This window comes from Mirounga leonina, unplaced genomic scaffold, assembly GCF_011800145.1.
Source record: "Mirounga leonina isolate KUSES-001 unplaced genomic scaffold, KU_Mleo_1.0 Mir_93, whole genome shotgun sequence".
NCBI classification, from domain to species: Eukaryota; Metazoa; Chordata; class Mammalia; order Carnivora; family Phocidae; genus Mirounga; species Mirounga leonina.
This window is the reverse complement of record NW_023270854.1, coordinates 46,431,686-46,459,557: the sequence shown is the minus strand read 5'-3', so window position 1 is coordinate 46,459,557 and position 27,872 is coordinate 46,431,686. Positions and strand designations below refer to the sequence as shown.

Here is a 27,872-nt window from a genome sequence, read left to right as displayed (position 1 = left end):
GGGGGGGGGGTGGGGGGAACTCAACTCTGTCTTATACCTTTTCCACCACTTACTCTATTCCCCGAATTCTTAGTAAGCTTTCAACCCATACATAGGTCCAATTTGAGATTGAATTGCCTTTGTGGGCAAGCCTGGGAATATAGTCACCACTGAAAGCCTTTTTTAATGGGGGAAATGCATTCCAGTTTTTGAGTCTGTGACTTTGCCTGCATGTCTGGTTTTTGGTTTTTTTTTTCTTTTATTGAGATGTAATTGACATAGATGTTAGTTGCAGGTATGCAACCTAAATGATTCGCATCTGTTGTGAAGTAATCACTACAATAAGTCTAGTTGATATCCCTCACCATACATAGTTACAAAAACATATTTTTGTATAAAACTATCCATAAATTTGCTGCCTCAGAAGAGAAAGTCCTGACTTCTTGGCAACTGATTTGGAGATTGAAATAGGGGCTTTTATTTTTTCATGTGTGAAGGTGGATGATGATTTGCTGTCTCAGTCCTTTTCCTCAGCTGGGGTTGCTTTCTCCATCTCTTCCTTCTTGCTCAAGGATTTCAGAACACAAGAAATATATATATACACAACAGGTAGTTACTCCTGTCTTACAGGAAGATGATCTGTTATTATGGGGAAAACCCCTACACAGTGTCTGTCCCCTCCCCACTCGTCGTGCTGGGGTATTTTGTATCAGCTAACTTGTTCTGACTTATCCAAGGTGGTAGGAGGCCTCAGTGGCCCTGCAGGCTCTTTCTGTCCCTTTCTCCAGCACTGGTGATGTCTGCACGTTGTTTACACAGCTGCCTGTCTGTATGAGCAAGCTGAGATGGTAGAGATAGGTGGACTTCCTGATCAGGGGTTCCTGGCTTTCCTGAGGTCGCTGGAGTAGCGTGAGGTCCAAGAGGTCTTAGGGGCATATCAACACCCCTTTGTTTGCCAGTTGGCAAGTATAGCCCAGGGGCAGTGTCCTTTAGGAGCTCTGAAAGCTTGATTATTCATCCCCGCTCCCTGTACTGATGTGCACCAGGCATGTCTCTTGACCCATGGAGGTGCTCCTGATGCCCCCTCAATTGACGCTCTGCTTCTCAGAACTCCTGTCTGGGCTTTCAGCCTCTTCCCTTCGGTGCATCCAGGCTGCCCAGTGCTTAGTGTGGGGCAGTGGGGAGCAAAGCTGCCACTGAGCACATGCTAGTCCTGACAGATGCCATCAAAGGGAGTGCGGAGTGCTCTGATGAAGTCTGCTGCTTCTGAAGTGGCCACGGGTCTCAGCTGTGCCTGGCCCCAGCAGTGGCAGCTCTGGGGGTCACAGTCCTTTGAGTGCGCTGTCCCCTGCTCCATGTTGTGTGTGGTTGAGAGGCGGCCTACCCTAACTGGCCAGTCTTTTTGGTCTTTTATCAGTCCACCTGCAAGGCTCCGGGCTACCCCTGGGTGGTGGTGGCATGACATGTGCTGGTGTTATTTGCCTCTGTGGCATGAGAAGGCAGAAGTCTAGCTTCCCTACTCCAAAATCCCTGTCCTGAATTTCAGGAAGGAACTGTCTTTGGAAGAACTTGGTGGATGGGAAGGGAAACTTTCTAGAGCAGGGGCTCTCAACTGTATCAGATCTCATGCTTTCTTTTTATAAAAAATCTGTCATTCCCCTCCTGTGATCCTAAAATAAATTCATAGGTGACATAACCTGCTCACAAAAAGTCTAAAAATCCATATTATAAGGGAGAAGTAAAAAGAAATTTATAAAAAAACTACATATGTTTCAAAATGTAAATGCTCACTATTCCTTCATCAGATGATAAAGTAGTTAGGTGCTGGCATGTGTGTGTAATGAATACATTTGGATTTAAGAAAAGATCAGAACCTATTCCAAAGTAGAAAAATGAGAGAGTAGGTGCACTTTGTAGTAAAAGAAGTAACAGACCAGACTTCTCTATGTTAAGAGAAAGTGGGGAAATACCTTAATTGGAAATAGGGATAATATGCCAAGGCCAAACACTGTTGAAGTCGATCAAACGAGGAAGGGTGACATTTTTGCAATGAGCCAGGCTGCCTGTATCAGGGTAGCATTGGAATAATTAGTTTCCTGCATTAGGACCTGGGATGCGTGCTGACAACGTGTCTTGGGAAATAGGTCTCCCATCTTTAAATCCCTCACCAAGCCAAGTACTTGGGAGACCAAAACCTTTAACAGAAGTCTAGGATTAGAGGATGAATTTTAAAAAGCTTACAGGGAAATTGGGGTGGGGGTGATGGGCATCCCCTGAGGACAGTATCAGTAGGATGGAAAAATAAAGATAAAACCCCAAATCGTTTCTGTATGTGGTCTTTGTGATAAATCTCAGTGTGTGACAAATTCTTAATATAGGATGGCAAAAATGAAATTTATTAATGAAAATAACTGGTATCCGGGATTTCCTGGCTCTTCAGGAGTGTTTGGCTTCCGTGTGCTTACAGGAGCGTTCGGAATCCCTGCTCCATTTCGGCCTGCGGGAGCTACGCACGCAGGCTGGGGTAGCTGTCGCGGGCTGGCAGGCCCAGTGCCACACGCAGTGCTGCTGCTGGTGACATAATTCTCTAAAATTGTGAACGAATCTCAGTAAAGGGTATATTTAAACAGTGCTGGCATGACTTTGTACTTCTTGTGCCGATGGAGGTAGGGTTCAGAAGTTGTGCAGGACATGGCACGCTATGCAGGACTGTCCCACGTTGCTGGCCGCCTCACGTCCATGGCCCCTTGCACTCCTGTCATCGTGGCATGCCCAGATGGCCCCGTGGATTTCCAGAACCCCTCCATGGAGAGGCACTGAGCTCGGGGCGGGGGGGCGTGAGGCTCAAGACAAGGTTTGGGCTCTGCAGCTGGAATCCTGCGGCTGCTGGGAGCAGCGCAGGGGTGACAGCAGGAGAGGGGCTGCTGGGCTGGTATGGCTGCCGCTGGAGGGGTGTGGTGAAGGCGGGGCCTCCGTTGCCTCTGCGACCATGGGCACCAGGGCAGAGCCCAGGGGTGGGGTTCCTCCACTGCTGGGCCCCTGGGGTGACTGCTCCTACACACTGGCTTTTCCAGCTCACTCGCACATGCACACGCACACACACACGCCTGTTTCTAGGGCCCAGAGAGCTCCAGGAACGGATCTTAGCACTGGTTCTTCTGTCTCTCGCCATGTGGGTATGCAGAACCCCAGGAACCCCTTAACGGTGGGGCAAGCTTGCAGGACCTGTGTCTTTCCAGCCTCAGGTGACTTTATTTCAGAGCCCTACTCTCTCTGCCCTGTCCTCAACCAGGTCTTCCTAACGGTAAATCTCCAGGTCTAAACCGGCTCGTGGTTCACATCCTTCCCAGGAAGTGAGCAGGCTTTTTGCTAAGTAGGTCTCACACACACACACACACACACACACACACACACACACAGGCCAAATCCCCAGGAGTCAGGATGCAGTTACCCCAAAGTTTCATAACCAAGGAAACCATAAAAGTGATTCTTCTAAAGTGGGAGGAAATACGGCAGAATGCTTCATGACGATTTTCTGTCCCATTGTACTTAGAAGTAGTGAGTAGGGAACACCCACACATACCATTTAGTGGTATGCCATTTAGATAGGGTGCCTCGATACACAGATGAAGAGTTCTCCCTGGTCCCACCCTCAACCATGACGTCAGCTGCATCCCATAATACATTTTGGTTCAACCTGTTCGTACATGCTCGATCGTACCCTCCTGTTCCTCGCTGGGCTTGGCTCAGGGAAACCAGGAGTCTGGGCATGATGCGTCTGTCTCCGAGCCCTGACAGTTCACGGCATGATCTGCTTCCTTTCCTACTTCAGCCTTCTTGCCGTCGAGATTGAGGCCTTGTGCCTTGGCATTGTGCTTTCGTGCCTCCTCTGCAGCAGCCCTCCAGGTTTTACTTCATGTAGATTATTCATCCGTAAAGTAACCGTCACCAGATAAACAGATTTTTAAACGTTTGTATCATTTTCTCTTTATCGCAAGTAAAAATTGTGCTATCATAACAGGCCAGGAAATGAGGGAAAATGGTGTTTTGTATCTGAATCCAAGTTTAATTTGCTAAATAACTGAGATTCAGGTTTTGAGAAACAATTGGATTAAACTAAGCTCATGCTCATGACCTCTTTAGGATTGTTCCCAGTATAATGAGTCCCTGTCAAGCCTTCAAGTGGTTCCCCCCCCTCCCAATTCTGAGCAGTGAATTGCAAAATCTCAAGTTAGGTATTGTCAGTCGAATTCTGGTGCAACAAAAGACTTTACCTTTGCATCTTGTAAATCATGCTTGCCCTCTTCTTTATGTCTATAAGAAACAGGTTGAATTCACCTGCATACTTGTGACTCTTGAACTGTTCAAGGTGAGAATGGGGCTGCTTTTTTGTAGCCCTGCAATTGTTGGAGTAATTGGGTTTCTCCCTTTCCTCCACATTTTAGCAAAGTCTGTGTCAGTTTAATTGCCCGGGAAAGTTTTGTTTCTATCTGGAATGCCATTTGCTTCAGCGGTCAACCACGTAGATCCAAATGGTTTTTGGACTGATGATTGACGAGACACTCGTTACTTTGAATTATCAAAATTACACATTGAGCTAGGAATTATTCCTCTTGAAGTAGCACAGAAAAAAAAAAGGCCATGGGAGAGGGGAAATGGCTGTCTAAAGTCGTTTAGCCAAGTGTCAAGACCAGTCATGTTGGAATTCTTAGAGATTATTGGTCTGGTGACATTGCTATTATAAAAATGGCAAGAAATAAGAGAATGGTTTGTATGTTTCTCTGTAGCCCTTGTGTAGTATCTCAGATGTGGGCTTGGCTGATAACAGAGAGCAGTTGCATCTAACTTGAAACTGTGAGCTTTTCTCTTTAACAGAAGAATGTTGAGTTTTATCTGTGTAAAATAAAACCAGACCTCATCGGACAGCTTTCTGTGCAAGCCTAAATTTATAGTTAAGGATGCTTAGGAATGATGAAGAAAACACAAATGAAATTTTCTTGACCTATGGCTCTACTAAAAACTAAAGGAAAATATAGGTGCCTTGGTGAGAGGCCCACACTTCCATATGAAGTTCAGAGTTGTGTACTAAGAATTATTTACTAAAACTTTTTTATGAAAAATAAGTCTCTAGTTTCACTTTGAACTGTCTCTTAACTGTATGTAAAATAGTATTTGAACTGCTTGTATGAAGAGCTGAGTGTGTTTAATCTTCAATTAAAGTATTCATGCAGTTTGTAGATTATTGCCACACATAATGAAGGGACCGTATTATGACTTAAAGATGAGAAAATAAAACATGCTAAGCAATTTTGTTACTTTACAAATAACCCCTGTTGAAGGATTGGTTGGAAAGGCTTTTTAGGTAATTGATAAAATGTGTCTGGGTGATCTCTATTGGTAGAGCATGGAGATGATTGAGTTATTTATTTGAGATAGAGAAGGGACTAATGCTAATGAGTTAGGAAGATATTTGATACACATTAATGACAGAATTAGGAAAACTAAAAAAAGTTGACTTTATTTAGCCTGAAGAGTTATTTTCAGAATGTATCAGTAACTCTAAATGAGCTTCAGGCATTGAGCAATAAATGAATATGAATTAGCAAGGCTAGAGAGGAATTGGAATAAAGTTAGACATATTACAATCTTGTCATCATACAGGTCTTGGTCTATGCATTACTACCGTGCAGGCAAAGAGCGACAGTGAATGGTAATCAAGTGGTAATCAGTCAATGGTAATCAAGTGTGTAATCAATGCTTACTGTTAATGTGCACTGTGTCCTGTGCATTTCTTCCTTAATCCCAATTCTCTCCAGGGCCCTGAGAATAAGTAGTAGTGTTATCACTTTGCATGTGACAACTTGAAGGCTTACGGAACCCAAGTTAAGAAGATTGTGAGTGGAAGATGGTGGCCCCAGAGTATGCTATTTCCTTGCTTCCTCCAGAAGAAACGGTCTTGTTCTGTTTAGCATTACCCAGCACTATTGCAGGTCCCTTGTTTAGTTTGATGGTCTCCTGCACATTCGGCCTTCTGGTGCTCCCAGGCTCAGCGCATGGCACCACTTGAAACAAGGTTATGCATGCCAGAAGTCTAGGAGGCCCTCTTGACACCTCCCTCTTACCTTCTAGTCTGAGTATCTCCATTCACTTCTCTTCATCCCCCCTCCACCACCACCTAGTTAGTCCAAGCCATCTCTGACTTAGATCACTAGTAGCCCAGCTGTCTTCATTATATCCCCTGTTCCTTGTCCACCCCCACCATGGTGGTTTTTCAATGTGTGAGTCTAACTATGTTGCCTCTGAAAAATGGTCCCCCAAAAGAATACCCAGGTCTTATTAAGGAGGGCATGTGATGTAATGAGCCCTGGTTATTATATAAGACTAATGAATCACTGACCTCTACCTCTGAAACCAACAATACATTATATGTTAATTAACTGAATTTAAATTAAAAAAAGGAAAAAAAAGAATACCCATGTCTGAATCCCTGGAACCTCAGAGTGTTACCTTATCTAGCAGCCTCCAAGAAAAAGTCTTTGCAGGTGTGATGAAGTTAAAGATTTAAGATGGGAAGATCATCCAGGTGGATCTCCGGTCCACCCAGATTACATCAATGCACTCATGCATATCCTTGTAAGAGGGAGGCAAGGGGAGATTTTACACGCAGAAGGCGGAATGAAAACGGAGCAGAGAGAAAAATTTGGAGATGCTGGTCTTAAGATTGGAGTTGGTGGCTGCCCTAAGCCCAGGAATGCAGCTGTCACCAGAAACTGGAGTAGTCAGGGAATGGATTCTCTCCCCTAAAGCCTCTGGGGCGGGGAGGGTGCAGCCCTGCCACCAGCTTAGTTCAGCCCAGTGGAACTGAGTTCAGGCTTCTGGCCTCCAGAACTGGGAGAGAGAAATTCTTTTTAAGCCACCAAGTTTGTGGTGATTTGTTACAGCAACCCCAGGAAACTAGGACAGCCTACCACTACCCTCAGGTTCAGGAGCAGAACCTCTGACAGGAACCCTGTGGTGTGGCTTGGCTCTGTGTGGTTTGTCCCTTGACCATCTACAGACTTATCTTTTTATTTTCTTATATTTTAAAATAATTTCATTGTGTTCCTTATGGGCTATAGCTGTACAAAGCCAAGGAAGCTCATACTGTAAAGTAGACTCATAGCTCCTTTTTTCATATGATGCTTTATATAAAAATGGAAAAGTAAAATAGCTTTAAATTGACAGTGATTTTGGTCTTAAGCTTTAGAATCTATATTAACCTTCATTTAAAGTATCAGTACTTTGGCCAGTTGTATCCTCTTACAGCCTTCTCTTACGTTGTTGCGCTCTTTCCTTACTCTTTGACCTTTAACCACCGTAGTGGTCTTTCAGATTCTCAGAGTTTCTCTAGGAATCCTGTTCCTTTCCTCTGGTCTTCTTATCTCGGCTTGTAATTATACAGTTAGCATTTGCCTTGCTTGGTTCTGATATGCATGGGTTTCAGCTACCAGAGTTGAGTTAAAGAAGACCAGGTAGCAGGGTTCACGTTTCGGTTACACCTGTGTTTGAACCCTGAGTGGAGGTGTTTGCGAGCTGCTAGGTGCGCAGCCCGCCAGTCACCACAGGTGTGACAGACACACATCATGATCAGTGACTGTGTCACTTCTCTCAGAGTCTGCCTCTGATTGATCACCGTGCTTCTCTTCGGCTCCCATACAGACCACAAAGTGTGTCCTTGTGTGGACTCTCTGTCTCATAACGATAAACCCACGGGACATTTTACTAAAATGGATAACCAGAAGAGGGAATTGGCCAACAAAGATGAAAGGGCAACAAAAAGTGGTAATGTTGGAGTTGAAAAGTGAATCAAGCACAAATGGAGCTATAGAAGGAAAAGCTAATGTGAGAATGTCCCAGCCACCTTTCAAGAGATGATTAAAAAAAAAAAAAAGACACGTGCAGCCGTGGGTGCCTAGTGAAGGCATTCTTTTTTTTTTTTTTTAAGATTTTATTTATTTATTAGAGATAGAGCATGAGCTATGAGGAGGGACAAAGAGGGAGAGGGAGAAGCTGAGCAGAGAGCCCGACAAGGAGCTTATCCCAGGACCCTGGGATCATGACCTGAGCTGAAGGCAGATGCTTAACCAACTGAGCCACCCAGGCGCCCCTAGTGAAGGCATTCTTATCGACATAAAGGAGGAAAGTGATGTAAGGAAAAAGATGATGTCCCAGAGTTGGTGATGCAGGCAAAAAATTTCACATTAAAGGCCAGGTATTTCACAACAAAGACTAAAATGTTAGACGTTGATTCACACTTAGTAAGAAGTATAACAATTCATCAAGGCATAGCAAAAATGCTTGATGTGCATCGTAAGTTACATGACAAGAAGGCAAGTGCTGTTCAAATATTCTCGATAGGTTTTTACAAAGAAATAATTTATAGCCTATTAAATGAGTTTTACTGTTTTTTTCATTTCTGTATATATTTGTAACTGACAAAATATTTAAAATTATTCTTTAATTCTAAAACAGGAAAAAATACCATTTTAACCATCTTTAAATGTACAGCTTAGTGGTATTAAGTACAATTATGTTGTACAACTGTAACCACAGTCCGTCTCCAGAACATTTTTCATCTTCTAAGCTGAAACTCTATATCCACTGAACACTAACTCCCTGTTCCTTTCTCCCCTCACCCCTGGCACTCACCATTCTACTTCTTGTCTCCCTGAATTTGACTACTCTAGGTACCTTGTATAAATGGAATCATACAGTATTTGTCCTTTTGTGACTGGCTTATTTCACTTAGCATAATATCCTCAAGGGTCCTCCATGTTGCAGCATCAGAATTTCCTTTTTAAGGCTGAATAATATTCTGTTGTATGTATGTACTACATCTTGTATATACATATGTCTTACGTATGTACCACATTTTGTGTATCCATTCATCCATTGATGGACACTTGGGCTGCCTCTACCTTTTGATTATCGTGAATAATGCTGCTAAAATATGGGCGTACAGACGTCCATTTGAGGTCCTAATTTGTTCTTTAGGGTATGCACCCAGAAGTAGAATTTCTGGATCATATGATAATTCTATTTCTAGGAGCTACCATGCTGTTTTTCATGGTGGCTGCACCATTTTACATCCCTGCCAACAGTGCCCAAGGACTCTAATTTTCTCTGCATCTTTGCCAATGTTTGTTCTTTCTTTTTTTCGTAATAGCCATCTTAATGGGTGTAAGGTGGTATCTCATTATAGCTTGGATTTGCATTTCCCTAATGATTCTGATGTTGAGCTTCTTTTCAAGCACTGTTGGTCACTTGTACAACTTTGGAGAAATATCTATTCAAGTCCTTTGCCCATTTTTAATCCAGCTGTTTGGTTTTCTTGTTGAATTATAGGAATTCTTTATATATTCAGGATGTTAATCCTTATCAGCTATGATTTGCGCATATTTTCTCCTAATCAGTGGGTCACAGTTGTCTTTTCACTCTGTTGATGGTGGCCTTTGATGGAGGAATGTTTAATTTTGGCATAGTCCAGTTTATTTTTTCTTTAATCATCTGTGCTTTTGCTGTCCATCCCAAAATCCTTGCCAAATCTAATGACATGAAGCTTTTCCCAATGTTTTTCTTCTAAGAGTTTTATAGTTTTAGCTCTTAAACTTATGTCCATTTTGAGTTAATTTTTGTGTATGGTGTAAGGTAAGCCATTCAACTACTTTTTTTTTTTTTGCACGTGGATATCTAGTTTTTCCCAGTACTGATTCTTGAAAAGACTCTTTTCTGATTGAATGATCTTGTCATCCTTGTTGAAAATCATTTGACCATATATGGGAGGGTTTATCTCTGGGCTGTTTTATTCCATCCATCTGTATGTCTGTCATTGTGCTGGTACCATGCTGTTTTGATTACTGTAGCTTTGTAGTAAGTTTTGGAATCAGAAATGTGAGACCTCCAACTTTATTCTTTTTCAAGATCATTTTGACTATTCAGGATCCACTGATTTTTCCTTATGAATTTCAAGATGGATTTTTCTATTCGAAAAACATCGTTGGGATTTTAATAGAGATTCCATTGAATCTGTAGATAGCTTTGGGTAGTATTGACATCTTAGCAATATAATCCATGACACAGGGCACCTTTCCATTAATTGGTGTCTTCAGTTTCTTTCAGATTGTTCTGTAGGTCTTAGTATGTAAGTCCTGACCTCCTTGGTTAAGTTTATTCCTAAATATTTTATTCTTTTTGATGCCATGGTAAGTGGAATTATTTTTGTAATTTCCTTTCCAGATTGTTCATTGTTAGTATATAAAAATGCAACTGAATTTTATGTGTTGATTTGGTATTCTGATACTTTGCAGAATTTGTTTGTTATAACATCTTTGTGATATTTTGGGGATTTTCTACACATAAGATCATGTCATATGTGACTAGAGATAATTTCACTTATCCCTATTTTGGATGCCTTCTGGTACTATGTTGAATATGTTGTTCAGTCTTTAACCATTGAATAGTATTTGTGGTAAATATTCATTTTGATAAAAAAAACTTAAAGGTCACAGCACAATCGTAATTTTTCACAGTTAAGATAATTTTGCATGGTTTCAGCTTGCATGGTCCTTTTTGGGATCCTGCATGAGCATGTGAAGCAAGCAGTGCTGTGTAAGTCCCTAGCATCACGCTTCCCTCCGTTTGACCATGTTCCTTGGGATGGAAGAACGTTGTGTGATTTGCTCACGATTGCATCCCCAGCACCTAGCCTAATGTCTGGCATGTAGTAGGTGCTTAGTCACTAAATGCTGTGTGAATGATCCTTATTTTCAAACATGAGTTTCACTGGGGTCCTGTCTTTCAAATGTGTGGCTGCTTTGTGGTAGATCTGTGTGGGCTATTGCAAAGGAGTGTTGCAGGGTCTACTAGGAGCTAAAGTCTCTCACTAGGTGAATTAGGTAAGACTCTCTCACTAGGAGAATAAGATATATTAGATAAGAATGGATTTCTTTTACTTAATGCTCACATTTATCAGACATTGTGTGTCGGGTTCATGGATTATTGTAACACTTTGGTGTTATCCATTTAGCACTCAGACATGGCACATGATTTTTGAAATACAAAATTCGGTACAAATGTATGGTTGGTAGTAAAGTGTAGCTGGTGGCAGGGCTGCTTTGTGAAGTGCGTCAAGGAGGTCATAAAGGGACTCGGGCATTTTGTGGTGCTGTGCAGCTGTGGAAGGCAGGCATCATGGGTCAGGTTAAGAGAAAAGACCTTCAACTTCTTTTCATTCCTCAGGCTACAAAGAGAGACTTCCCTGCAGGTGGGGCCTCACTCGAGGCCAGTAAAAATACAAAGAAGCAACACTTGCCATACTGCATATCCACGTACTCTGCATAGTCAAAAGCACATCTAGTGATGACATTTAGCTTTTATAATTCAACGCCAGGTTCTATAGAAGGGTAATGTTTGTATAAAACAAATCTTCATTATTTTCATTAATAAATCAGACGTTTATTGAATACCCACTGTGTTCAAATCATGGTAGGTGCTAGGGAGGAGACGAAGGTGCGTAATACCCATTCTCTGCCCTGAAAGAAGTACCAATCTGGTGAGGAAGATCCATCCATACAGCAGCTGATTTTAAATGAAGTCTCATCATGAAACTAGAAATGAGAACAGATCTATTAGGCGGCATGGGCTGTCATACCACAGACTGGTGGCATAAACAATAGAAATTTTCTTGCTGTTCTGGAGGCTGGAAGTTCAGGAGCAGGGTGTATGGTCAGGTTCTGGTTAGGGCTCTCTTGCCGGCCTGCAGATGGACCACCTTCTCACTCTGTCCTGGCATGGTCTGCTCTCTGAGGACATGTGGAGAGAGCGTGAGATCCCTCTCTCTTACAAGGTCACCAGTTTTATCAGATTAGGACCCTACCCTCATGACCTCATTTAGCCTTAATTACCTTCTAAAAGCCCTGTCTCCAAATACAGTCACAGTGTGACGGGCCCATAGTAACAGGGACACCAGTCCTTATGGAGGACTTACAGTGAACCAGGCACTACGCTGTGTGTTCTAATTCAGTCATCCCTACGGTCCTGTGAGATAGATGCTGCCATTTCCCCCTCTTTTACAGATGAGGAAATTGAGGCTCAGAAGGATTGGTTTTCAAGCCCGCTCAGTTGGCAGAGTGGAGTTTGAACCCAGGGCCCTGGAATTAGGAAAGTGTCAGGGGAGGTGCCTTGAGGATAAGGAATGAAGTAGCCTGGGGCACTCGGATGAGGAGTAGCCTCTGACTCCACACATTTCATGTGCAGGGACACGCTGCTCCCTAGCCGCACATAGAGACGTGTATTAAAAGCAATGATAGAGGTTGATGCCAGTAAAGTAGGTGGAACCATGGAAATTTAGCCTTGCCTTTTGTCAGATCTCTCTCCTGGGAGCTTTATGGGGGCTTATAGATTTCTCTTTAACTGCCTCTCCTATTGCCCAAAAAACCATTGATGGTTTTTGAGCAGAAGAGTGACAAGATTTTGTTTTAGAAAATTAATTCTGGGGGCAAGGTATACACTAAATCTGGAGGTCAGAAAACAAGTGAGGTAGCAGTTGTCGTAGACCATGTGGGGGCTGCCAGGATAGTGACAATACAGGTAAGAGGTTTTAGGAGGTATAAACAATGGGACTGTCTTGCTTTGGTTTGTTTTTTGGTTGTTGAGAACATTGAGAATGTTTGGGGTCATTAGCTAGATGGTGCTGCCATTGAGAGAGTAGGAATACAGAAAGAGGAACACCTTGGAAAGATTAAGTAATATAAGTTTCTTTACCAATTTGGCATAAATTGGGAAATGTTACACCAAGTGTTTTAACTCTCTTGGGAAAGAAATGTATGTGGTATTGAATATTGAAAAAGGACTTGAAGTAGCTAGTTGACTATATTGGAGGCCTCTTACCCACCATGATTGGACTACTACTGATTATGCAATTTGGGATTATAAAAATGGAAAAACATAGAGTAAACATTTTGTTCTGACTTCCGATGTAAGGCCAGGGCCTTTCCTTTGTGAGTTGGCTCTGGATTTTCAAATTGGCTTTCTTGCCTAAACCATACCTCTAATACATTCCTGTGATTTTCAATATCAGGGGCTTTAAAGTGGAACCAGACACTGGGGCCAAAGCGGTCTGGGTGGAAGCTCCTTAGTTTTACAAATTGATTGTTCTCTCACACTCATTAATCCAAGAGGAACCTTTATAGTTATCTGCCTTCATCAGTCTTTTCAAAACATTTAATTATTTTTCATCCATGTAATACTTTTTTCGTGCCATTATTTTATCTATTTACATGGTAAACAATGAATTATATAATTGTAGTAATAAAATCAGTAGGCACAAATGTGTTGGGGAACAGTCACCAGCGAATCTCAGTAGGCACAGGAGAAGAGCCTGCTAGGTTGAGTGTTCAGTAGGCGAAGGACATCCATGTTTCTCCCTCTGATATCGGTTAATCTGGAGATTTAGGTGAGTGGATATTGGTTGAGTTTCTACTATGGTGTGTATTTTGTGTGCACTTATGCATATAAAACAATAATTTTAGACATCAGTTTGAAATGATAGCACCGTATTTTTCTGGGCTACATTCTAAATTTCTGATTATGTTTAGAGCAGTTACAAAGAGGAAATGTAGATTGTAGGAAGCACTGTGCAGAACTGGTGTTAGTGGAATTCTCATTAAATATAGTAGCGAAATGAAATGAATTGAGTTCAAGAAAAATGTGGGGGATCTGAGGGACTGTTGAATTACCAGAGAGAGATGAGCAGAAGTAATTCTTTTGGAAAAGGAAATTTCGATTTACAGATGTCATTTCATAATTGATGACTTCTTAGATTCCTGATGCCATCAGTTAAAATGATCATTGCTGCAAAATCAGCCCACCTACTTTCTAGCAAAGCTAAAAGCACCGCTAATTGTAGCTTCTAAAACAGCCTGCACATGTAGTCCATTATAGCAGAAACTCGGTTATTTCCCTGGATGACAGGATTAGCATTGATTAGCTAGCACAGGAAGAGAAGGCTGTTGGCTTTTGAGAACACTTGGCTCCACTTTGCAGAGAGCCTGTGTTTGATGGGGCTCTGGTGGATGGCTGAGCAGTGTAGAAAGCACCCAACTAGTGGCTTAGCAGTGTAGAACAGTGCAGAAGACCCAGGGGTGCTTTTGCCAGCTCAAAAGACACCGAGCAAATGTAGGTGCAACGTGTTCTCTGACGCACAGTCCAGTAGAAATCTTGGCCTTTGTTATGAGGTTAGGAATAGCTAATAATTGTGAAATATCTTAGTGACCTTTTCCCTCTTCTATTTCCCTGGTTTGCTTTAGTTATTTTTAGCAAGGGGAGAAATTGAACCTTTTAATAATTTTAATGGAAGTATGATATTGCTTTTTCTCTTTTAAATCACTGAATGTTTTAAACATACAAAAGCGTACAGCATATTATAAAAATGTAGATGTCCTTCATACTCAGAGTTAACAAATATTAATATTCACCCTATTCACTTCAGATTTGTTTTAGAGAAATAAAACATGACAGATACAGTTAGGATCCCCTTTGTATTCCAGCCCAATTCCCGTTTCCCTCTTTCCCTCCTCAGAGGCAGCTCGACTGTCCTCAAGTTGTCATGGGTCTCTGCCATCCACATTTACACATTTACTACACATCTCTCCCCATAAACAACATATAGGTTTGTGTTTTTAAGTGTCCATTATGAGTATCTTGTGCACTTTGCATTTTTCACCCAATTTTTAAATTTTCGAAGTCTACCCCTGTTACTATATATGTAAATTAAGTATAATCATTTTAACTGTTCAACATAGTGTTTCGTCATATATATATATATATAGATGATGTAGTGATTCATTCCCAGTAACTATATGGATGAGTTCCATTTCCTTACGGTCCTTAACAGTGCTTTAATGAACATCTTTGCACACGCCCTACACATGCAAAACGTTATCTGGGTATATGTCTAGACATGGAATTGTTGGGTGGAAGGGAGCAGTGTTACTGTATATTGTCAGATCTCTCTCCTGGGAGCTTTATGGGGGCTTATAGATTTCTCTTTAACTGCCTCTCCTTTCCCATATAGAATATAATTTTGATTTTAAGACCTAAAAAGATTGAAAAAACAAAAATACTGTTTATACTGATGCAGCGTAAATAAGGAGTGTGCCTAATGACATGTAGGGTCTCAGGGATGTTTTTTCATTTAGCCAGTTGTGAATCGAGCATCCCCTGTGCGCTGAGGCATTGTGGGAGCTCCTGTGAGCAGTTCGTGAGCAGGTACCGTGCCTCTCAAAGATTCCTGCGCACTGAGCCTGCAGAGGAGTCTGTGCCAGTGATAAAATAAATTCTATGGACAAAATAAGGCGTGGTCTCTGTCCTCAAGAAATTTAGAGTCTAGCTGGGGTTATACAACATACACATAGGACAGATAGACATTGATGAAGCAAACCAAGAGTAGCAGGAAATATAATTTATAGAACTAGCTTGAAAATTAAATGGAAGGAGTGTATGTTGAATCAGACACTATTGGGTGACACTATTGTTTTTCTTCCTAGCCCCTCCTCCCCACCTTAGACCTGAATATTTAGAGAAACAAGTTATTATTAGAGCACTTAGTCAAAACACTGAAAAGCACGAGGATGGAGAAACACCAGAGCCTTCCGAGCATGGACTGAGCCAGAGACATGGGGACCAAGTGCTGGGTGGGAGGCCGGGGACGCGACAGCTGCCGGTCCGCCACCTGGGACTGTGGCTGTTCCACACAAAGCCCCAAGCGTTCGCAGCGTCCTGTGCGGTGCCACACTCAGCATTTCCATGTTTCCTGCTGTCTGTCTTGTACTCTGAGCTGATGGAGTTGTGGTCCTGTGCTGTCACTCTCTGGCCCGTAGAAGTCCCTGAGCAAGGTACACGGAGAGATGCGGGGGTGCTCCCCGGGGGGGACATCTGAAACCTCTGGCTTTAAGGTGATCACCGCAGGCTGAGGATTGAAGAAGCTGCTTGGCATCTGCGCAGCATTTGCAGGAACCCCTCACCAGGCTTTTGTGACCTTGGCCTCTACGTTTTAGCATCTCCTAGGTCAGGACAGCATAACTTCTGGCCAAAAGTCTTTTATCTCCAGCTGTGGGATTTTTTTACCTATGGGTATTTTTACCTACCTCATTTTAGCTATGGGATGAGATTTCTATGCTGTACCAGAAGTTGATGGAAAGGATAGTTCAGTGTGTGTGTGTGTGTGTGTGTGTGTGTGTGTGTGTGTGTAATAACCCATCTTGCCAATTCCGTGGTGTGAACCCAAGAATTTGGTTTTGGCCTTGGACACAGCGTGGATACACCTCACAGGGAGGCTTCCTGGAGGAAGTAGGATTTTTTTCAGGATTTGAATGGGGGTGTGAAGAGGAGTGGGGAGAACATGCAGAGTCTGAGAGGAAGAGATCGGCAGTGTGGAGTGGTTAAGGGCTTGCAGATCAGCAGAGCCGGGGCAGAGCCCTCTTGGAAGGAGAAATGAGAAGTAAAGCCAGGGAGGGCCCGATTGTTGGTGCAGTGTAAACACCTGGTCTTGGCAGTGCTTTGTCCTGATGTGTGTTGGCAAGAGGCACTGGTCAGGGACAGACTGCGCATGGAAAAGTCTCCCAGGGAACACTGCTTTCCTGGCATTTTGGTGTGGACTGGAGTCTGGGGGAGGCCAGACATGAGAGACAAGGCCCGAGGTGGAGGCTGGTGTGATGGAAACGGGAGAAAAGGAAAAGACAGGGCCCTCTGCTCCCAGACACCTCTGACAGGACGTGGTGCTTGTGATCATAGTAGGAAGACAGAAATACTTTGGGGAATGGGATCCTAAATTTGGCTCAACAAAGCTGGCCTTAATAAATATAAGAATTTTTTTTTTATTTCAGGTAGAAAAATATTAGCATTGTCTTCAAATTTTCCTTTCCAAAAGGTTTACATTAGAATATGGGGTATATTAGTTACCAGCATTATCAACTTAGCACTTTTTTTGAAACAAAAGTCCTCGCCATGCCTCTAAGACTTTTCTACTCAAAGTATGGTTTACGGACCCAGCAGTATCAGTACCATTTAGGGGCCTCTTACAAAGTAGCACCCCAGATCACCCGAATGAGATTCTGCATTTTAACAAGGGGGCATTTGAATGCATAGTAAAAAACACTGCTCCAGCACACTGTCATGACTTAAAAAAAAAATTGTGACTTAAATTTTTATGATATATTGTCTTGTTTTTCTTCAAGTGTGTAATAGATGTCAAGAATACCATTTTAAAAGTACTTCTAGGATCAGTTCTAGAACTGATGATTTAGCAATAAATATGTATTTGTTCTCTGTCAATCTTTCCATTCTGGAACATCAGCTCCATGCAAAGCAGTCTTATTTAGTGCCTGAACGCTGCTTGGCACATAGAGGTGCTCAAAAGATATTTGTAATGTTTTGCAAATATACATGGATGAATTTTAACTAAGTAATGGTATTTTAAATTACTTTTATGTGCACATTTTTAAACCATGCTTTATTGATTAAATTATAAGCTTTTCAGATTGCAGAGGAGATAGATGCTTATTTATTGATAATTCAGACAGGAAAGAAAAGTAGGAAAAAGAAAAATCCCTCTTTACTCCCATTACTCATAGATAACAAAGACTATACTTTCAGGGATCATTTCTATAGTTTGTTACTCATAGATAACATTGTAGGATATCTCCCATTGTGAATGTTTTTACATAGTTTGTCATAAGCACATACTACTTGGAATTCTGCTTTTCACCTGTCATTGCAGAGTCTCTGGTTTATTGTGTGACTACTGTGTGCCAAGTTTCACAAGAGGCATTTTAGATACTTATTTACTTATTACACCTAAGGCATTGTATCAAAATTTTAAATAAAGAAACACAGGCTAAAAGTTCACATATCCTGCTCGATGGCGCACTGCCGATCCTCGATCAAATTCAGATTTTTAATGGGCCATTTTCTGAAGTCCATACTTTTCTCATACACACTGGAGTAAGCATTTCTTTGGTTAGGACTTTTTTGAGGGGGGTTGCATAAAATATTTTGCTAGGTGAGTATATTGTAATTTATCTAACAGTCTTTATTGGTCAACATTCTAGTATTCTTGTTTCTTGATACTCTTACCAGACCAAGGCGGTCCGACCCTTGGTGAGTTACAAAGACTGGAGTTACACGGGGTGGGGTTCCCGCACAAAGTCATCTTTATTTGACAAATAAGGAGATCACATGGGGTAAGCTGGGTTACCCGGGGGTAAGCGGGCTCCTTTTATTGGGGCTCAGGATGGATATTCAGAGGGGGATTTTAACATCATAGTGAAGCTGAAGTAACTGTGAGGAGCTTTCTGTCCTCAAATGTTTCTTTTCCTATCCAGCAATTTGTTAGTTTCTAAAAGGTGAAATGGACAGTTACACAGAAGCTTCTAGGAGTTTTCTGAGTTCAGGAGAGCAGTCCTGAGTTCAGGAGGTCATTCCTGAGTTCAGGGGTCAGCGGGTCTTGCTGGTGACAATAGTATATATGAAATACTACGGTAAACAACTTTGTGTAAAATTATTTTTCTGCATTTCATTTTTCATAGGGTAGATTTTCAGACTTATTTTTAATTCTCTTGAAAGATGGAGAACTTTCTGAAAAGTTTGCACCAGTTTTCATTCCCATTAGTCCCTGTAATGTTGTATATTTGAATGCCTAGGAGCAAAGTAATATGTCCACCGTACTTCTTCAGAAAAAATCCATTTGAATGTGTTTTCTTTTAATTTTAAATAATTTGACTTTTATGGCACAAAATTTAATGGATATATGTTACCAAATATTTAGCTGTCTCAATATCAGCTTCTAAATTACACAGAATTTTAGCATAACATTCATACTGCCCTGCTTATAACCTTAGCTTAGTAAAGTCCACAGTTTAAAATGATGTGTTAAGCTCAGAATTTCTTTCTTAAATTGTGAGTTTTTTATGGTTATACAACTTACTCAACTTTAGTATGTATTTAATAACATTTTTTTCTTTTCAGAAATCATGGCATCTCTGTCATTCTTAGACTGACAGTATTTTTTCCCCCTATCTCCCTCCCTCCCTTCCTTCTTTCTTTTTGTAGCAGGAAGACAGATGGTGCAGAGGAAAGCCTGTGTTATCACAACAACAGCAAAACCAAAAGAACCCTTGCTTATGTGTAGCTTAATTTGATGCCTTTTTTTGTAATAAGACCCATTTTCATAGAGAAGCAAATGATCAATATTTTATACACTGCATTTCTTCAGAAAATCTGGAGCAAGGGTTCACTTCCTATTTCCATAGTAGTTCAACACTGGACTTACAGGAAATATTTGATACTTTTTAATAAAGTGGCTGAAGAAGGAAATGACTCCTGGTGTTAATATTTGGAATCATAACAAATCGTTGTAAAATATAATAGCTCTATATTGGAGACAGGACCACTAAAGGAAGATAAACAGTTTGAAAGTAGAACACGAGCTTACTCATCTAGCCATGTTTATTTGATATATTGCCTGTTTGTTTTTATCTGCACTGTGGCTTTCCCAAATATCATCCCAGCAACTTGAATCTGGCAGAAAAAAATTTCATTCCATTGAACAGAATCTCTTATAGATCGGTTTCATGTGTGACTTGTATCTGTGACTTTGTGGTCTGATAATGCCTCTACTGGAATAGAAATAAATATAACTTTATAGTTTAATAATTTGTGGGAGACAGAGAAGCCAGTGAGTTTGATATGTGTACTTTCCCAAATATATTCCATCACGTTGTGATTTTGAAATACTTGATAAACTATAAGACAATGATAGTTGCCTAAGCATTTAAGAACTTGGGAGTGTGAATAGACTTTGTTAAATTCAGTTGAGTTACTCTGTTTCTAACTTCCTTAGATAAATGTGTTTCTACTTGCTGCCCTTCTTCATTTATGCAAGGCGCACGTAGCCTGAAGACAGTCATACTGCTATGAGTGGGAAATTGAAGGCCTTGAGCATTCTCTTTGCATTACTTATTCTAAAAAGAGTGATGTGATAAACATTTGAATTAAATGTAAAGTTTTTGTTAAAACAGGTAACTTTTGGGGCACCTGGGTGGCTCAGTCGTTAAGCGCCTGCCTTCAGCTCGGGTCACGATCCCGGGGTCCTGGGATCGAGCCCCACATCGAGCCCCACATCGGGCTCTTCCCTCTCCCTCTCCCACTCCCCCTGCTTGTGTTCCCTCTCTCGCTGTGTCTCTCTCTGTCAAATAAATAAATAAAATCTTAAAAAACAAAAAACAGGTAACTTTTTTCTGCCTCTGTTCTTCCAGAATAGCAATTAGTTTTAGTGAAACTTTGAGCATCTACTGCTTTCTTTTGGTGCATTGCAGTCCTGTTTATTAAAAAATCATAACAGTATCTCTTAAGATACTATTTTCATGAGAAATACCGTGATTGCCATTTTGAGTTAATTTGTTTCTTAAGTGGACTTTCAAATGCAGGGAATTCTTTTTAGTTTGAGATTGCAAGTGTGTTGGGAAAAATAGATTTGTTATTTTCTATTGTGATTTTTCACAAAGAATATATTCTACATGTAATTTCTTGAATTTTAAATTATTAAAAATTTAAAATAGTTATAAAATGAACATGTCAATCCATAATTATGTAGTTCTTAAGATGTTGGCCAACTCAAGGGAAAATTTTATAATTATGTAATAAAAGGAGTCCTAGTTTAAGAAGCTGCCTTTAAAATGCCACCATAAATAATTTTCAGAGTCCTCTAGATGAACAATTCAAGAAATATACTTGGAGAATAATTTTTTAGGGAGAATTAACAATAAAAGCAAATCGCTTTAAGCATTTTGTATACTCTAGAAACTATGCAACTATTAATCCTGTTTTCAGGAGTAGCTTCTTAGGCATGGAAAAGATTTTTTCTTTATTTAGACTAATTCATTATTTGTTAACTTCATTCAGTAAATACTCATGTTTTACCTGCTATATGTTAGGCACCATTTAATTTTTTCATTCAGTAAAATAGCTTTACAACATAAAAAAATAATTTCACCTATCACATGGCCACTTTGAATAACCTGTAGATATCACTTTCTGTACCTTCTTTTAGTTGCTCATTTATCATGCCGCTCATTCATTCACTCACTCTTTAATTCATTCAAGTACCCCTCGAAGGTGTTCTAGATGCCATACTCTGTGCTGGGTACCCTTCAGGTGGGAAAAGCAGCAATAGTACATGAGTAGTGCTCTGGGGGTGAAGGCCAAGCAGCAGCACGGAAGAGGAAGGCTCCAGCCTGATGTGAGGGACCAGGGAGGGAGGTCTGGAACCACTACTTTTTGGACCAAAGCCTGGAGGATGAGCAGTTGCTAAGTGAGGAAAGAGGTACCAGGTCAGTGACTCATGCAGGGGAACCCCATGTGCCAAAGCACACAGCAAGAGAACATGATCTTCCCTTCTCATTGTTGGTATTTTGACTTGGAAATTTTACAGGATAAAGTAATAATGAAAAGAAATAAAATGGAAACCTTTTGTATTTTCCCTGTCTTGTCTCAAGACAAAATACTTTTGTTGAAGTATATTTGATGTACAATATTATATTTCAGGTGTAGAATGTAGTGATTCAACAATTATATACATTATGAAATGCTCACCATGATAAATGCAGGTATCACCTGTCACCGTATAATATTATTGGCTATATTTCCTATGCTGTACTTTTTGTTCCTGTGGCTTACTTTATATCTGTTAGGTTTTTTTCCTCTTAATCCCCTTCACTTATGCCTCCACTCCCCTCCGCTCTGGCAACCACCAATTTGTTCTTTGTTTTTCGGATTCCACATATAAGTGAAATCATATGGTATTTTTTTTCTGTCTGATTTATCTCAGTGTAATGCTCTCTGGGTTCATCTTGCACATGGCAAGTTCTCATTCTTTTTTATGGCTGAGTGTGTGTGTGTGTGTGTGCACCACATCTTCTTTATTCACTCACCCATCGATGGACACAAGTTGGTTGCTTCCCTATCTGGGCTATTGTAAATAATGCTGCAGTAAACATAGGGGAGCATATAACTCTTTTGAATTGGTGTTTTGTTTTATTTGGGTAAATACCAAGAAGTGGAATTACTGGGTTGTATGATATTTCTCTTTTTAAGTTTTGTGTTTTTTTTTTAAGATTTTATTTGACAGAGAGAAAGACAGCCAGAGAGGGAACACAAGCAGGGGGAGTGGGAGAGGGAGAAGCAGGCTTCCCGCTGAGCAGGGAGCCCAATGCGGGGCTCGATCCCAGGACCCCAGGATCATGACCTGAGCCAAAGGCAGACACTCAGTGACTGAGCCACCCAGGTGCCCCTCTCTTTTTAACATTTGGAGGAACTGACATACTCTTTTCCACAGTGGCTGCACCAATTTATATTCCCACCAACAGTGCATGAGAGTTCTCATTTCTCCACATGGTGTGCGGTGAGATCTCATTATGGTTTTGATTTGCATTTCCCTGATGATTAGTGATGTTGAACATCTGTTGGTCATTTGTGTTCTTTGAAAAATATCCAAGGGCTCTACCCATTTTTTATTTGGATTATTTATTTATTTTTTTTTGGTGTCGAGTTGTAGGAGTTCTTTATTTTTGCTATTAACCCCTTATTGGATATAGCCTTTGCAAGTATCTTCTCCCATTCAGTAGGTTGCCTTTTTGTTTGTTGGTTTTCTACTCTTACTTTGTTGTAGTCCTAGTTGTTTATTTTTGCTTTTGTTTTCTTGCCTGAGGAGACCGCCAGAAAAATATCGCTAAGGTCAAGAGATTACTGCCTATATTTTCTTCTAGGAGTTTTATGGTTTCAGGTCTTACATTTAGGTCTTTAGTCCATTTTGAGTTTATTTTTGTGTACGGTATAAGAAAGTGGCCCAGTTTCACTGTTTTGCATGTAGCAAGACAAACTTTTATTTTTATTTTCTAAATATCAGCTTACTAAATAGTCTGTCATATTAATTCTAACTCAGGAAAGCATTTGGAAGTTAAATGATGGGGACTCAGGGCCAAAATGGTTTCTCTGGCTTTTATTTGGCTTTTGCAGGCTTTCCTCCTCTCCGTCCTCACTGGCCTTGCTGGCTGTGGGCCGGGCCACCATTTGGGGCTCTGTAGATGGCACTCGGCAGTCTGGGCTCGGGCTCCTCAGTCTCCGACCCAGCCAAACCCTCTGTGTCCTCTGCCCTGCTCGCCATTTCTCTTTTGTAGTCGTTCCCCAAATCTTCCTCCACCCCAAGTCCAGAGGTGTACCCCTGAATCTGCTAGCTTTTCCTTCGTGGGATACCAGATACAAGCCTAAAAAGTGAAACTCTGGCTTTGTGGTGCACTTAAAGAAGCTGTTTATATTTTAAATTACCACAGTGGGGAGCACCTGGGGGGCTCAGTCGGTTAAGTGTCTGCCTTTGGCTCAGGTCATGATCCCAGGGTCCTGAGATAGAGCCCCATATTGGGCTGCTCACTCAGTGGGAAGCCTGCTTCTCCCTCAGCCTGCCACTCCCCCGGCTTATGTGCTCTCTCTCTCTCTCTCTCTCTCTCTCTGACAGATAAATAAATACAATCTTAAAAAAATTTTTTAAAAACTACCACAGTGGCTTTGAGGGCCATCTTGACAAATTCATGAGATGCATCTTAATATATGTATGTCTAGAAATGAATCCATCAGAACAGCTGTCCGTAGGACGTAAAGTTCTAGGGCCTAGTTACTCTTTTCAGATGCGGGGTAGAGTGGCTTATTAACTACATGCTCGTAGATAATTAGTACATCAAGGGACGTAGGGGATGCCCAAGACCCCTGCTTATTTTGTCCCTATGTGGGATGGAGACTGAGTCTCACCCTGCCCCCCCCCCCCCAAGTGCTCCCATGCTTGCCACAGCTGATGGCTTCCCTGCTTACAGTAGAGTCTTTCATGGCTCCCTGGCACCAGCTGGTAAATTACAAAGTCTTTTTCTGATAAGAGGCAAGGCTGCATCCAGTAACAACAGTAAACGGTAAGACACTCCAGTGGCTGAGTGCAGACAAGGCTGCACACACAGGAGCGGTAGCTCCCTGGGGACTGACGTCCCCGTGGCCTGGAGGTGTCCCTGACCAGAAGTGGAGTGTCCAGTGGCCAGCTGATGGTACGCTTCAGGCTCCCATAGCCCCAAGAAGAGCGGGCCCCCCATAACACAAGTCTGAACAGGAGACTGGACCTATTCCAAACACTCTGTCATAAACGGAGTGACTGTGATGATCGGGGTTTCCAGACACATGCTGTCCTTTAGATAGAAAGTTTCCCAAGGATCATGCTTTGAACTATGTCTGAAAAGTAAGAGTAGAGACTTTCCATGAAATTCCCCCACTGCTCCTTTCTGATAAAGGAAGCAAGCACCTTTATTTTTTGTTAGTGGAAGTAGTTTTTATGGGCTTGGGTTGAGGACAGCCTTGTATCTGGTAATTTTTTGGAACCTGTGGAGGAAGGTCCATTAGATGACATGTCGTGAAGCATGGATTCTGCAGGAGATGGTTGGTTTGTTAACAGATCTATATCGGGGGCCTGTTTATATGCCAGGTTCTGTCCTGCGTGGTCGGGACAGGTGCACAAGGCAGAGATGGTACTCGCACTCTCGGGACTTATATTTATGAAAACAAATAACAGGGCAAGTAGCAAATATTTCTCTGCAGAGATTTAAAGTTTAGAGATGTAGAAGAGAGTGATTGGAGGTTTCTTAATATGCCCTTTTTAAAAACGCTAGAAAAGAGGAAATCAAAGATGGCAAGTAGCTTCTTACAGATTTCATCAGATATGTTGTTAGAGGGAGCCTCATTCATCCATGAAAAATGGGGTGACACAGGATGACTTTGTGTAAAAGTAGCAACCATCTGCCCACTTTCCATTTATTATTACTGGAATGTTTCCAGCAGCCAAACTGGACTTTTTAGTTTCCTTGAAGAGCTTGCATGTTCTTACTCATCTTTGTTTCTTCACTGCATAGCACAGTGCCTACTGTATACTTGGTGTGCAGTGAATATGTTTTGAGTGGATGAATGAAACAAAAGTAGATTTGTTAGAGTTTTTCTTTCTGCCTAATGTATAGAAGACATCAGTTTTCATTTACTTCCCTTTAAACCGCAGAACATTATCTGGTTAAGACTTGGGTGTGTGATTTTAAACTTAAATATCCTGCTTTTTTAAAAAAGATTTATTTGTCAGAAAGAGAGAGCGAGCGTGCATGCCCAAGCAGGGAGAGTGGCAGGCAGAGGGAGAAGCAGGCTCCCCTCTGAGCAAGGAGCCTGATATGGGACTCTGTCCCAGGACCCTGGGATCATAACCTGAGCCGAAGGCAGATGCTTAACTGACTGAGCCACCCAGGCGTCCCTAAATATCCTGCTTTTTAAAAACATACTTTTGCTTTTTTTTTTTTTTAACTTTTTTTTTTTTAAAGATTTTATTTATTTATTTGAGAGAGAGAGAGAGAAACAGCATGAGAGGGGATAGGGTCAGAGGGAGAAGCAGGCTCCCCGCCGAGCCGGGAGCCTGATGTGGGACTCGATCCCAGGACTCCGGGATCATGACCTGAGCCGAAGGCAGTCGCTTAACCAACTGAGCCACCCAGGCGCCCCATACTTGTGCTTTTTAAAAATAAAATTTATGGTTCTCAAATAATCTAAATTTGTTGAAGAATGGAGGGAGTGTTGTGGAAAGCCATCTATTGCTTGACTTTGATAGTAAATTGTATAGTTTGTGCTTGGGCGTGATTTCTTAATCACTCTCATAATTGTTTGACTTGGATAGGCTTGACAATTTAACTCCTCACTGAACAGGCTCAGAGTTGGCTATACACTCCAGGAAGCTTCTTTAAAACAGGAAATTTATCCTGGAGATTTAGGAGATGTGGAGCAGCGGCGTGCGTGGACCTGGGGGATGAAACAGTGAATGGGATAGATCCCCTGCTTTTCCTTTTTTTTTTCTTTTAAAGAGAGCAAGCATGAGCCTGGGAGGCAGGGGTGGGGGAGAAGGGGCAGAGGGAGAGAGAGAATCCCAAGCAGGCTCCACGCCCAACATGGAGCCTGACGCAGGGCTTGATCTCACAACCCTGAGATCATGACCTGAGCCAAAATCCAGAGTCAGACGCTTAACCGACTGAGCCACCCAGGCGCCCTGACAGATAATTAATTTATATTATAATCTGACTTGTAATTAGCTTCAAAAGGGAACTTTGTACCAACACTCTCCATTCATACAGGAGACCTCTAGGGGCTATGTGTCGTACATGAAGGAAGCCTTTGTAGGACTTTTTAACTAAGATACTTTCAGAATCAATTAGGTTTTTCCGTTTTGAAAAATGTTCTTAATAACTATTATAAATCATGTCAAGAAAAACCTTTCAAATGACCTTTTTCACCTTTATTTTCCTCGGCCACCATTTGAGGGAAGAGGGCACTTTTCTTCCTAGACCCATGGGCTAGAGCCTTTCCCTCATCACTACGGAGGCACCTTTCCCTTCCCTGCACAGGGGGAGGCGCGTGCACGCGTGTTTCTTGAACAAATTCTACAAGAACAAGGGGCTGGAAACCTTGCTGTTCTTGGTCACTGTCATAGTAGAAGCCGAGATGAATCTTGCAGTCTCTTTAGCTGGTGAGTGGTAAAAACTGTCGTGCTCTTTGGCCCCGGCAGGCCAGGCATTCCTTTCTGTTGTTGCTGCAGCGTCTTCAGATCAAGATCAAGCCCTTCAACTAGCTCACCATAATGGTTTCCCTGGCTGAGTGGTGTCGAAAAGTAAGTTCAGTCTTTTGGGAAAACAGTTCATTGCAGAAGAGTCCATTAATCTTCTCTATTGATTGTTAACATGGTGTACTCAGAAGAGGACTTGAAATACAGGACAGTGAAATTGAGGGAATAGCCCAGGAGCCAGAAGGACAAGTTATGAGGTCTACATTCAGGTGGCCAGTGTCCTGTGAAATGTAGAGTTTCCAGGCTTTATCTGTTTTGTACTGACCTTGGCATATTTTAGTTTTTAACTCTGCTTTTGTTAGAAGGCTTTGTAGTGAGGAGTTACTTTTTTCTTGGCAGGGTGGGAGAAGTCAGCATGGTAGAGGGAAGATTTCACTGTTAAAATGGAAAAAAAATTTTTCAATAAAATAATTCAAAAAGCAAGAAACCCTGTGATTCTATTTGGCCTATTGGCTTCCTTCCTTTTTTTTTTTTTTAAATATTTTGAAGAGGATGCATTTAAAAATCTTATTTGCATTACTTACATAGATACTATGAAAAGCAGTCTCCAAATCATTTGCGTTCATTTTTGGAAAACAATCAAAGACTGTTTGGGGGGCGTCACCCCCTGTAAGTATCTCTCTCTCCATTTGCTACCTTTTGTCTCCTAGCTCACAGTACCCTGGGCCACAGCTGGGCACAGGCAGACCTCAGCTTGCCACTGAGTGAATAACTCACTCCCACGCAAGCAGGCTTTGTCTGTTTTGCTCTTGAATCCCCCCATTATTCTGTTTGGTTGGCTGGATGATCTATTCTGTTGAGAAATTTTATCAAGCAACAACTAAATCACGGAGTATTTAGAACAAGTAAATTTACTTAAATGATGCATTTTTTTCTCTCTAAAAGTTGTCTAAATGTAGGGAGTGTGTCTATGATGACCTTATTGAAACAGATGATTAGTGACTGTTTATCATCCCACATACATACACTTAACATTGAATACACTTAACATTGAATAAAATCACCATTAATTTTATTGCCCTCCCCCACAAGAATTTTCATTTTTTTATTGTCTATATGTATTGGAACATAGTGTACATGGAACTTTTGTTTTTACATTACATTCTGTCACAGGCATTTT

At 41.4% G+C, this 27,872-nt stretch overlaps 1 protein-coding gene and 1 pseudogene across 1 annotated transcript in view; both read left to right on the top strand.

Moving 5' to 3' along the window:
- Positions 1-27,872, top strand: part of TTC39C (tetratricopeptide repeat domain 39C) — a 104,186-nt gene that overhangs the window by 7,002 nt on the left and 69,312 nt on the right. The window lies entirely within an intron of this gene.
- LOC118004822 lies at positions 17,655-17,732 on the top strand (annotated as a pseudogene).